The sequence below is a fragment of the Pleurodeles waltl genome, chromosome 8, assembly GCF_031143425.1.
Source record: "Pleurodeles waltl isolate 20211129_DDA chromosome 8, aPleWal1.hap1.20221129, whole genome shotgun sequence".
Taxonomy (NCBI): Eukaryota; Metazoa; Chordata; class Amphibia; order Caudata; family Salamandridae; genus Pleurodeles; species Pleurodeles waltl.
In genome coordinates this window covers 636,068,551-636,080,860 of record NC_090447.1, presented here as the reverse complement: position 1 = coordinate 636,080,860, position 12,310 = coordinate 636,068,551, and the positions used below count along the sequence as shown (strand labels likewise).

Genomic DNA, 12,310 nt, shown 5'->3' with positions numbered 1-12,310 from the left:
CCACGGAACGCACCTACCCCCCTAGGTCGTTCCACCTCTTCCTGATGTCATCGCTGGTTCTTGGGTGCTGTCCCATGGCGTTAACCCTGTCTACGATTCTCTGCCATAGCTCCATCTGGATGTGGTGTGAGTGATATGTGTGAGGATGTGTGGGGTGATGTGTGGGGTGATGTGTTGGGGTGTATGCTGTGATGTGCGTGGATGGTGTATGGGTGATGGTGTTCTGTGTCTCTGATTGAGTGGGTGCTCCTGGCTTGTGTCTCTCTGTGTTGGCAATCTTTTTTTTTGTTGAAACGGTTGTGGCTAATGTGGGTGGGTGTTTTATAGTGGTGTGAGTGTGTGGGTGTGGTGTGTGTATGTGTGTCAGGTGTGTGTAGTTTGAATTGTCCAATGTGGTGGTGTTTTGTGAATGTGTGTGTATTTTGAGTGCAGCGATGTGGACCACCAATGGTTTACCACAGTTGAAAGACCGCTGCGGTGATTCATGGGTCCTGATACTGTGGGCGTATTCCTGTTGGCGTAATGGTGTGGGTTTTGCTATTGCTAGTTTATCACTGACCTTTGGGCTGGCGGACTTGATTTGATGGACGAGGTAAAGACCATGCTGGGGGACAACAGAAAAGCAGAGGGAGCTCGACACCAAAAAATAAAACAAAATTATAAGAAAATAATGTCTACAAAGAAGAAGGACCCATATAGCAATGCTGTAGGAAACGCACCTGAAGGCGGCAGAGGGGATGGCGCTTCAGAAGAGATGCAGAGGCCAGGTGTACTATACAACCTACTCAGAGTGCACGCGGGGAACTCTTATATGGATCAGGGCAGGAGTCCCTTTTCAGACAACAGGAACACTCATTGACACAAATGGTTGCTATGTAGTGGTCACTGGCCGCCTAGAGGGAAGTATATAGCACTTATCAGTATAAATACACCGAACACAGAACAGGGTACATTTTTGGAGCACCTTTCAGGAGCATTGGCCCTTCACCTACTACACGCAGTATTGATCGGGGGAATTTTAATTGTGGCCAAACCTGAGTTAGACTGATCATATCTCCCACTAAGGTGATCACATGTGGGAAGAACGGCTAGAATGTTTCGAGGGTGTCAATCCGAGTGGTGTCTGATAGACTCCTGGAGACACCTTTACCCAAACACCAGAGATTATTCCTTCTTTTCCACTATGCATGACTTAAATATACGCCTAGATATTTTTCTCTGCACACCTGAAGTACATAATCAAGTCCGGAAGTGGAATATTTGGGAAGGACAGCTTCTGATCAAAATCCTGTCTTTCCCCAACTGACCTGGGAGAGAACCAAGCCACGAATACCAACCTGGTGCCTCAAGCCTTAATCCTTAGAAGACCCAGCCTTTTGGGAGCTGGTGGGGGGACACATCAGAAGCTATTTTGAGGACAATGAGGTTATGTCCCCATCGCCCAGATAATGTGGGACGCATTTAAAGTAGTGATTAGAGGGAACTGTATAGCCGCATTGATGGGAATTCGGAAGTCGCTACTACGGGAGGTCAGGACAATAGAAGATGAGTTACGCACGCTAGAAAAACAAAGACCAGAACAACCGGAGCTGCAAAGGGTGGTGAGCGAGGCCAGAGAGAAGGTAGCGGAGTACACTGAGAGACTCCACTGCTTCGACTATAAAAGTTACATGGTAAGAGCCAATGCTGAAAGGGACAAAACGGGCATGCTACTAGCGTGGCTGGCTTACCCCTCAAAGAGTGGGACACCCATTATAGAAATCTTCACCCCCATGGGGCACAGATTATTCCGTCAGGAAGAGATCAACCACCATTTCCTAGAATACTACACCACTCTCTACACAAGCGTCATGCAGAGTGGGGAGGGGGACAAAAGGGGTTTCCTGGAACTTCTCTCATGCCAGCACCTCAGTGAAGAAGAGAAAGAAACTATAGGAGGAAATATAGAGGAGACAGAAATTAGAGAAGTCATTAAGGGCCTAGTATGAGGAAAAATCCCAGGCACAGACGGGCTCCCTATAGAATTTTATGCCACATACATTAATGATCTGGCCCCTACACTCGCACAGTTATATGACGCGGCGAGAGAACAGAATTGCCTCCCAGATTCGACCAGGGGGGCACTGATAGTTCCGCTACTGAAACCAGGTTAAACCGGCAAATGACGGTAGAGCCTATAGGCCCCTATTCATGCTTAATACGGACTACACAATTCTCAACCAAATACTAGCGACAAGATTGCTGCCATTCATGACTCACCTGGTCCATACAGACCAAGCAAGATTCATCCCCACCCGAAACACAGCCCAGAATATCCACTGGGTTATCCACCTATAAGACACTGACATACCAGACAAAAGAGCTGCGGCAGTCTTTGCAGTGGACATAGAGAAGGCATTCGGTAGCGTGGAATGGAAATACCTATATGCAGTCCTAGAGCATATGGGGCTGGGCAAGGGATTCATTAGATAGACACAGTTGCTATACTCAAATTCCAGAGCCTGGGTTAGAACCAGGAATACCATATCTGAGATATATAGGGTGGAGAGGTGAACAAGGCATGGGTGCCCCCTCTCACCCTTGTTATTTGCATTGGCAATGGAGCCATTGGCTGTCCAAGCACGGACTGCTACTTGGTACCAGGGACTACTATACAAGGACAAACCTCACTGAATATCGCTCTACGCAGATGATCTACTCATGTTCTTACGGGATACGGGACCGTACCTTGAGATAGCCCTGGAACTTTTAGAACAATTTGGCAGACTAACAGGGCTATGAGTAAACTGGCAGAAACCCACTTTCAGCAGACTGTGACCCACCAGGGAGCTGGAACATGTTTCTTGGGAATCTCAGTGCATGGCCTACCTGGCAGTCAAGGTTTATCACACCAGGGCTGATATTGTAGAGGGTAACATAGGTAGCGCCATTAGGGCACTGAAAACCAGTCTGGAATTTTGGAAGACACTTCCATTGTCAGTCGCTGGGAGGATAGCACTCCTTAAAATGGTGGCACCACCAAGACTCATACTATTTTGCCGTCTTGCTGCTCTGGATCCCTGTCATGCTTTTCAGGGAGCTGGACTCCCTGATAACTGCATTCATATGGGGGGGTGGGAGATGCCGGGTGGCTCTTACAACCCTTAAAAGACCGCGAGCAGAGGGAGGCCTGGCGGTTCCGGACTATGAATCATACTATCTGGCGACCCAACTACAATTGCTGACCCAGTGGATGGCGGGGAGTCAACTACGAACGGCTGGAGTGACCTCAACAATTCCTCCTCTCCCTAAATTAGTGGGACTGTTCTTTCAATTCACTGGAACTGATCAATCGGATACACCAGAGGTCAGTGTCATTCGTAAATGTTGGAAGAGATGTCTCCAAAAGACTGACACAGGCACACCTTACTCACCTGACATCCCAATGGTTTGGCTAAGATGGATGTCCCACAGAAGCAATTGGGGAGGACTGGCAAATTGGGTGGAAGCTGGAGCTACACAGACTTGGGGTTTGTACAGGGATGGGAGGCTGTTGCCCTTTGAGGACTTCAGACAGGAATATGATCTTCCACAAGGACAATTCCTGCTACACCAATTGGTTACCCACGCCATCCAAATACATTGGCACCTGGGAGGCATAGAACCCAGACCCCATGAGGTCAGCAACTATATAATAACCTCAGAAGGTAAATACAAGGCCATAACCGGCTTGTAGGGGGCAATTCATAAGGGAGCATTGCGCCCCTGAAGGGCCTGCGAATGAAATGGGAAACAGAACTGGGGATCCCAATACCGCAGAAATCCCGGGCGCAGATATTAGAGAGGGAATAAAAGGTGTCTTGAAATGCCCAGTTCCAACTAATACACTTTTATGTAATACACGGGGCATATCTCACTCCGAGGCGGCTCTGTGACCACCTTCAAGAGGCGGACGCACGATGCCCATGCTGCGGAGAAGCAGCTGCAGACTTCATACACATGATGTGGGCTTGTGTGAACTTAACCGAGTACTGAAGTGGAGTGACGACACATGTTACGGAGGTCATTGACCGCAATACAGCTTGCACACCGGGCCACTTTCTCCTCCACTGGTTTCCACGTAGCTCCAAGAATAAAGCCATTAGTAGACTGCAAGTAATCGCATATATTCTGGCCAAAAGAGAGATAACAAGGAACTGGAAAAGACCGTTAGGCCCCAGGCTCCATTGTTGGAAGAGGGAATTAGAACCATGGGCAGAATACGAAAGCTTAGTGTTACAACGAGAAGTCAAACAGAGAAGGGGCTCACTAGAGCTAATGGATGTGTGGGAGCAACTGGTTACAACCCTAAAAGATGTGACTAGGATATCCCTTACTGAAACCAGAGAACCCACAACACCAGCCATCAACAAGGAATGAACACCTCAAAGAATAGTGTAAGAACTAGCCTGTTGAGGAACTCGCCCAATAAGACTATTGACATTGAAACCATAGCAGCACAGTGGAACAATGCAGAAGCTTACACACATAGCATACAACAGGATATAGGTCGGGATGGGGGAGAGCATGGGAAGGGGGCATCAGGAAACTATAATTGAACCTGACAGCAGTATCACCTAGACTTGCAAGAAATACATAAGGTGGCAGACGGAGTATCACTAACTACCTTGGAACAGTGTATATGACCCACACAGTTGCCAAAATCAAATAACTGTAGACAGAATACAATGGCTACAGTAAGGATATACGCAGTTGTTGCAACTTGGCACAGTTATGATGATGAATGTATTTGTACTTAAACTTCAATAAAATCCGTTTAAAAAACAAAAAGAAAATGACTGGCAGAACTTCTGCTGAACTTGCTGAAGTAGTTCCATCTATTTCCTGATTAAATAGGGTTTCCCCCTCGTGTCACCTGTCTGTAGTGGAACTGGTGAATTAAAAAACAAAATCCAGAGCAAGACATCCTTGGCTTGTATTAAAGGCCACCAGGCGGATTTGAGTAATAACACATGATCAAAACATCTAGACTCTGTTGAGTCTTCCAAAAACCATTGTCCAATGGATGGGGCTGTGATAACTGTGCTCCACAAGATTCTTCTAGTTTGTGGAAATCCAAGGCATCAGTATGGACAGGTCGGGCTGGCAGAATTGTAGAATTGTGCTGAGAACAATACTGCCTTCTGTGCTCAACCTGATTTAGGGGTGCGCAACAGCACCAGGCATTCCCTTAAGCTCCCCATTTTAGTGTTTTCCTTATGGCCCACCCCTCATAGGAACAAATGAGAGAGATTTTTATCAAACTCTTCCCAGTAGGATGAACCGTCTCACTAATCTCCCACAATAATCGAACGCATAGACTAAAACAAGCCCGAATAAACCATTTGATAATATAGTGTATATGACAAATGTTCTTAAATTAAGTTGAAATGCAAGGGAGTATGAAGGTTCCTTGTTGAATAAAACAATACACTGGACTAGGCATAACCACCATTACTTGTCATTAGTACATTCTGACATATTAGGAGCTGAGCGAATTGTGGGTGACACAGGAGTGTTTGATAACATTAGACTCATTTTGAGAACTTGAGACATGGTGAAAAGATTGATAGCGAAAGAACTCAGATCCCTCCTTTAATTGAAATATATCTACATTGTGTCTGTCTTATAGTCAGATTACTAATCCCTTACTCCCTCCTCCTGTAGCATCTGCAGTCATTGCCCAGGCCAACATCCTCCCCTCTAAGAGACGTACACCATTCATCAGCAACACAGACTCTCCTGCAACTATAGATCATGCCTTGTCCAACATAGAATCCATAGATTGACTCTTATCTTCTGTGATGACCCCCTACCAAACAGGATTACTTAACATGATACGCTTCCAGGCCCACGATTTATCCCCAAACTCTAATACTTTGATGAAACCAAGACCAGTAGCCTATGATTCCAATGAGATTGCTGTAGTGCATCATATGGATGCAATGACTGGTACTCATCACCTTAAACAAGTTGATACTCATTCAACTGAATCCCTAAATATACTATTGTGGAACATCGCAGGGCTAAGGCAAATGCTCTCTAACCCCGATTGACAGGATTATATTGATCAGTTCCATCAATGTATGCTACAGGAAACTTGACCAACATATTCCTCTCACAAATCACGGCACAAAGCATTCTGTGTTAATTATATTTTTTCAGCCTGTCATAGGGCACCGGGGGGGCCTTGTCATTTGTGGAAAATAGCACTGAATGTACATATTGAGGCTTTGAGACATTCTTGGGATATAAATAGATACTTCAAAGGGGCCCAGTTTGCATTTTTTTAACATTTGTATTAGACTGAGACAGAGAAACATGGAATCCCCCACCCTAATTACATTGGAAAATGTGTTTAATACCATAAAAACAAAGGGCATGCTTGGTATTGGGGGAATTGTAATATTATGTATGAGCCACTCTGTGGTTTTGACTTGATTACAGAGGAGACATGGGGTATACCTTCCCTTGATACTAGTTTCTATGTCTCTTGTATAGTGACCACCATGCAGATGGCTCTTTACAGTAAAAAATGGCCTCTAAGCCTGTAATGGCAGGTCCAATTCAGACAAGTTAGGGTCCTTTACTTTTAAACGAGGTGTGATTACATCAAAAATTGATTACTTATTGATAGGAGTCTTCTTATGCGATAAGATGATTGATTTTGAGATAGATACTAGGGGCAACAGTGATCATTACCCACTTCAACTAATATTACCAGGATCCGTAATTGAAGAACTGGGTGTCTTTACTGGGCCCCTTGTGATAATGCCAACAGTAGGAAATGATTTCCCGTCAATTGAGTGGCCCTTGATAGTGGGCAGCACGGTGGTTCTTACTGATATCTACAATGCTTATTCTAAAGCCTTGACTCCTTTCATCAACCTTCTTGTTTCTGATATTCCTAACATTTGATATCCATAAAAATTTGGTGGCCACTTTAAAAACACTTTTAACCAAAGCCCAAGTTAGGAATCTAAAAACACTTTCAACTAAAAACAATCTGTGCAATCCTCGGCACACAAAGGACTGCAGCAGAGCAAAGATGTTCCTAGTGAAAGCTTAAAAATCGAAATATCCGTCTGATGCAGGTGTGGCCAGGGCACAGTATACGAGACCATTGGTAGTAGCTAAATATAACTGGGATGATAATAATTCATCAGACTTAGTTGAGGCAGCTACGTCTGGTGATAATAGGCCTTTTGTAAAAGTAAAACTCATAGGAACAAGGAGTCAGACTTACAGATTGAATGCTATTTAAACCCAAATGAAAGAACAATATTTTGCTAATCTCTATTCATTTGGCAATGATGATGATAATTCATCTCCTACAGTCCTTTCTAACACCTTTTGTGGCCATTTAATAAGAGAGATACCAACACAATGTTAGTTTAGCATGGAGGAGACAAAGCTGGCTACTGAAGCCATTAAGATAAAACCCCAGCGGAGCGATTGAAAGCCCAATATGTCAACTTGTTATGTATCTCCATAGCTTCAGGAGCCCAGGTACCTGAAACATAAAAAGGTGCTGAGATAATTCTTATGTATAACAAAGGAGACCAATACAACCTATGTAACTGTAGACCTATTAGCCTTCTGTACACCCTACAGAAGGTCTATGCCAGGCAGATTTTGAATGAACTCACCAAGTGGATAGAGGCCTATAAGATCATGTCACCTTTCCAGGAAGGATTTAGATCAAAACTGAGCACAATCGATCACGTGTTTAGGTTTGCTCTTATTATTTAGAAGTTTTCAAAGCTGACAATGGGCCTCTCTTAAAAAGTTAGGAGTCCCTATGCTTCCTACCCAAGTCATAAGACTACACCATGAGAGTTATGCTCAGGTCTGTTGGGGACCTCAGGGGCAACTAACCGATTGTATCACTATGTGTTAGGGTGTAAGTCAAGGTTGGGTGCTTGCACTGACACTCTTCTCACTTTATGTGAATGGCTTTATTAAGGCTCTTTTAGAGTGCAGTAATGATTTGCTCAAGTTAGAAGGAGCCCCAGTCCCTGCACTGTTATTCGCAGATGGCACCCTTATGTTACCACAAACTTCCAGAGGCTTCCAGCAGCTTTTAGATCATTTCACTGCCTATTGTGTAAACATGGGTCTGGAAATCAATGTTAACAAGACAAAATGTATGGTGATCAGACCCCATAAGTCCTTCAGAGGGTTTTTATGTCTGCAACAGAAGAGGCCTGAACATGTAGCTAGATCTGAGTATTGGCTATTATACTTGACAGTAATTTATCCTGGACCCCACACAAACGAAAGCAAAGAGCAATACTCTAACATAGAGCAATGGCAATCTCTAAAAAAAACAAGGCAACAACGTTCAGCACACTTTCCCCAGCCATTGAATTTTATGAGCTAAAAGCACAAGCAACTGTGATTTATGGTGAACCCGGTGAACCCGAGTGAGAATAATTTGGAAGGTCTTATATATCTCCCTAAAAGTGCCCCCCTATCCTTATATTCTACAATGTTCCTCTTAAAAGAGTAGAACATGTAGCAGTTTTACGGCATCCTATCTTTTGGATGAGGGTTTGGACAGTGCAGGAGCTTGCACCATATAGAAAGGTTAAGAGTGATGTTAGAAATGGGGACTTCGGTTGGCAGTCAGGTTACCCCCTGTCCAAGCAAGGACCCTCACTCTAGTCAGAGTAAAAGAGAATCACCCTCAGCTAACTCCTGCTTACCACCTTGGTAGCTTGGCCCGAGCAGTAAGCTTAACTTCAGAGTGCTAGGTGCAAAGTATTTGTACCAACACACACAGTAACTTAATGAAAACACTACAAAATGACACAACACAGGTTTAGAACAATAGAAAATATTTATCTAAACAAAACAAGACCAAAATGACAAAAATCCACAACACACAAGTCAAGTTATCAATTAAAAACCAAAAAGAGTCTTCATGTAGTTTTAAACACAACGCTAACGCTGTTAACGTGAAAATGTACCTTGGGCGCGTCAAAAATAACCCAGCACGGTCGAGTGTGGGTCAAAAAGGGCTCACTCACGAGCGAGACCTTGCGTTGTTTCTCCTTTAGTCAGGTCGGCGTGTGTCGTTTCTTCTCTCCGCAGGACAGCGATGCATCGATCCGGTCAGCACTCTCGGGTCCAGGCAGGCCTTGCGTTGTTTTTACACGCACAGCGGTGTTTGCGTCAGAAATTCAGCCGCACGATGGTCCGAAAACCACGCAGCGCGGGTTGCAATCTTACCAGCCTTCGTCAGTGATGCTGCGTGTCGTTTTTCCAGCCACGGGTGTCAATCTTCCGGTCACATTGCAGGCGAGCATCGATTTTCAGCCGCGAAGCCGGCTGGGAGTCACTTTTTGAGCCGCAGATCGATGTTGCATCAATCTTTTCCCCGCACGGCTGTCAGTGCGTGGATTTCTCACTTCTGGGCTGCCAGCTTCTCCTTTCATGGTCCCAGGAACTGGATGGGCACCACATGGCAGAGTAGGAGTCTCTCTAGAGACTCCAGGTGCTGGCAGAGAGAAGTCTTTGCTGGCCCTGAGACTTCAAACAACAGGAGGCAAGTTCTAAATTAAGCCCTTGGAGAGTTCTTCACAAGAAGGAAGGCAACATAAAGTCCAGTCTTTATCCTCTAGCACAGGTAGAAGTAGCAACTGCACGAGGGCTCCACAAAGCACAGTCACAGCCAGGGCAGGTCTTCTTCCTCAGCTCTTCAGCTCTTCTCCAGGCAGAGGTTCCTCTTGGTTTCCAGAAGTGTTCTAAAGTCTGGGGTTTTGGGTGCCCTTCTTGTACCCATTTTGCCATTTGAAGTAGGCCTACTTCAAAGCAAATTCTCTCTTGTTGGTGAAATCCTGCCTTGCCCAGGCCAGGCCCCAGAGACACACCAGGAGGTTGGAGACTGCTTTGTGTGGGGGCAGGCGCAGCCCTTTCAGGTGTGAGTGTCCACTTCTCCCCTTCCTTCTAGCACAGATGGCTCATCAGGAAATGCAGACTACACCCCAGCTCTCTTTGTGTCACTGTATAGTGAGAGGTGCAAGCAGCCCAACTGTCAAACTGACCCAGACATGGAATCCACAAACAGGCAGAGTCACAGAAATGGTTTATGCAAGAAAATGCCCACTTTCTAAAAGTGGAATTTTCAAACACACAATCTTAAAATCAACTTTACGAAAAGATGTATTTTTAAATTGTGAGCTGGGAGACCCCAAACTCCACATGTCTATCCACCCCAAAGGGAACCTACACTTTAATTATATTTAAAGGTAGCCCCCATGTTAACCTATGAGAGGGACAGGCCTTGCAACAGTGAAAAATGAATTTAGCAATATTTTACTGTCTTCCAAAAAGACCGCCGAAGCTGCGGGCGCCACGATACCACCAGTGCTGGCAGTATTTGTGGCACCCTATTATGACTTTTCCGCTGGCCCATCGGAAAAGTCACATCAACATTGCAGTGGCTCATAAAAGAGCTGACGGCAATATTGATGTGCAGGGGTGCAGCAGCACCCGTCGCGCATTTCACTGCCCGAAATTAGGGCAGTGAAATGTGCGATGGGGCTGTACCTGGGGGTCCCTGCACTGCCCATGCCAAGTGCATGGGCAGTGCAGGGGCCCCCAGGGGCACCCCAAGTCCCCCTTACCGCCTACCTTTCGACAGGCTGGCGGTTGGGGATTATGACCACCTGGCAGAAGCCTGGCGGTCAGTTAGAGGGGCTGGTTTTATGGCCGTGGTTAATGCGCTATGGTCATAATACACTGGCGGTACACCGCCAGCCTGTTGGCGGTGTTACCGTCAGTGTACCGCTGGCCGCCAGGGTCGTAATGAGGCCCTATATGTCCTACCTTAACCATACACTGCACCTTGCCCTTGGGGCTACCTAGGGCCTACCTTAGGGGTGCCTTACATGTAAGAAAAGGGAAGGTTTAGGCCTGGCAAGTGGGTACACTTGGCAAGTTGAATTTACAGTTAAAAACTGCACACACAGACACTGCAGTGGCAGGTCTGAGACATGATTACAGAGGTACTTAGGTGGGTGGCACAACCAGTGCTGCAGGCCCACTAGTAGCAATTGGTTTACAGGCCCTGGGCACCTCTACTGCACTTTACTAGGGACTTACTAGTAAATAAAATATGCAAATCATGGATAAACCAATTCCATACACATTTTGCATAGGAGTGCTTGCACTTTAGCACTGGTTAGCAGTGATAAAGTGCCCAGAGTAACAAAAACAGCAAAAACAGAGTCCAGCATACATCAACAACCTGGGAAACAGAGGCAAAAAGCTTTGACTATGCTGTCTAAAAATCAACTGAAATTTACCTTTTGGGAATGTATTACAGTTGAATTACACCAAAGCTCTAGGCTGGGGAGATTGCTAGCCCACTTTTTTTAAATTAAGCCAATGTCTCATTTTATAATGTTCCCGGATACCATCCAATTCAAGTTGGCCAAGACTGTGTATATAAATTTTGGCTTTGATTTATTAGAAATTGGGTTCTATACATCGTAATGGAAAAAGAGCAGTGGTAATCCTGGAGACTGTATTTGTACTATGTGTCTTATGAACATTAAAGAAAATGCTGCACATGTTCTCTTTTTTTGCTCAACCTATGTAAGGTCAAGAAATAAATGGCTATATCCATAATAAGCAGTTTGTACCCGGTGCAGGTTTCTACATGAGGACCAGAAACTTGGTAAAACGTGTAACTCATTCTGAAAATTCTGCTGAAAGAGGTTGTCTAATTTGCCTCATTTGAATTGTTGATAGTCTCCTTTCAAACTGTATAGCTACATGGTCCCTATCATTGCACAGCCAATTTTAAGTGTTTTAATGGGAAGCACTTCCACTTTTAACTTCATGTTAATAACTGTTTACAGTGATTAACTCAATCGGGCGGTTACATTGGAGGTTTAAACAAAGGGGCCTCTAGAGACTGATGATTGTGTTCTAATGTATTTATTTTTATTAAGAGGAATATGGTGATTTTAGTTTCAAGTGAAGTATGGTGGCCAAGTGATATGTTGTAAAAAGCTTCTAATTCAGTGTTGTAATTATCGAGCCATAATTAATGTGGAGCACTATAATCTGCACTTTTTTAATGAATTGTGACGATTTATGTTGCTCACCATAGCATTTTAAGGGTTTCCTCAACTCAAGCTGAAGCCGCAAGTTGAAATAATGCCCTTTGAAATTCCATAAGTACCTTTTTTAAGTGATCGTTTTTAAGATTATTGTATGATGAAAAATGTTTTGTACTGTTTATATTTTTGTAAGGAAAGACGTTTACGAAATAAGAAAG

The 12,310-nt window shown here is 44.7% G+C and overlaps 1 protein-coding gene across 1 annotated transcript in view; it reads right to left on the bottom strand.

Moving 5' to 3' along the window:
- Positions 1-12,310, bottom strand: part of PHEX (phosphate regulating endopeptidase X-linked) — a 1,559,577-nt gene that overhangs the window by 406,719 nt on the left and 1,140,548 nt on the right. The gene's annotated exons all lie outside the window — the stretch shown is intronic.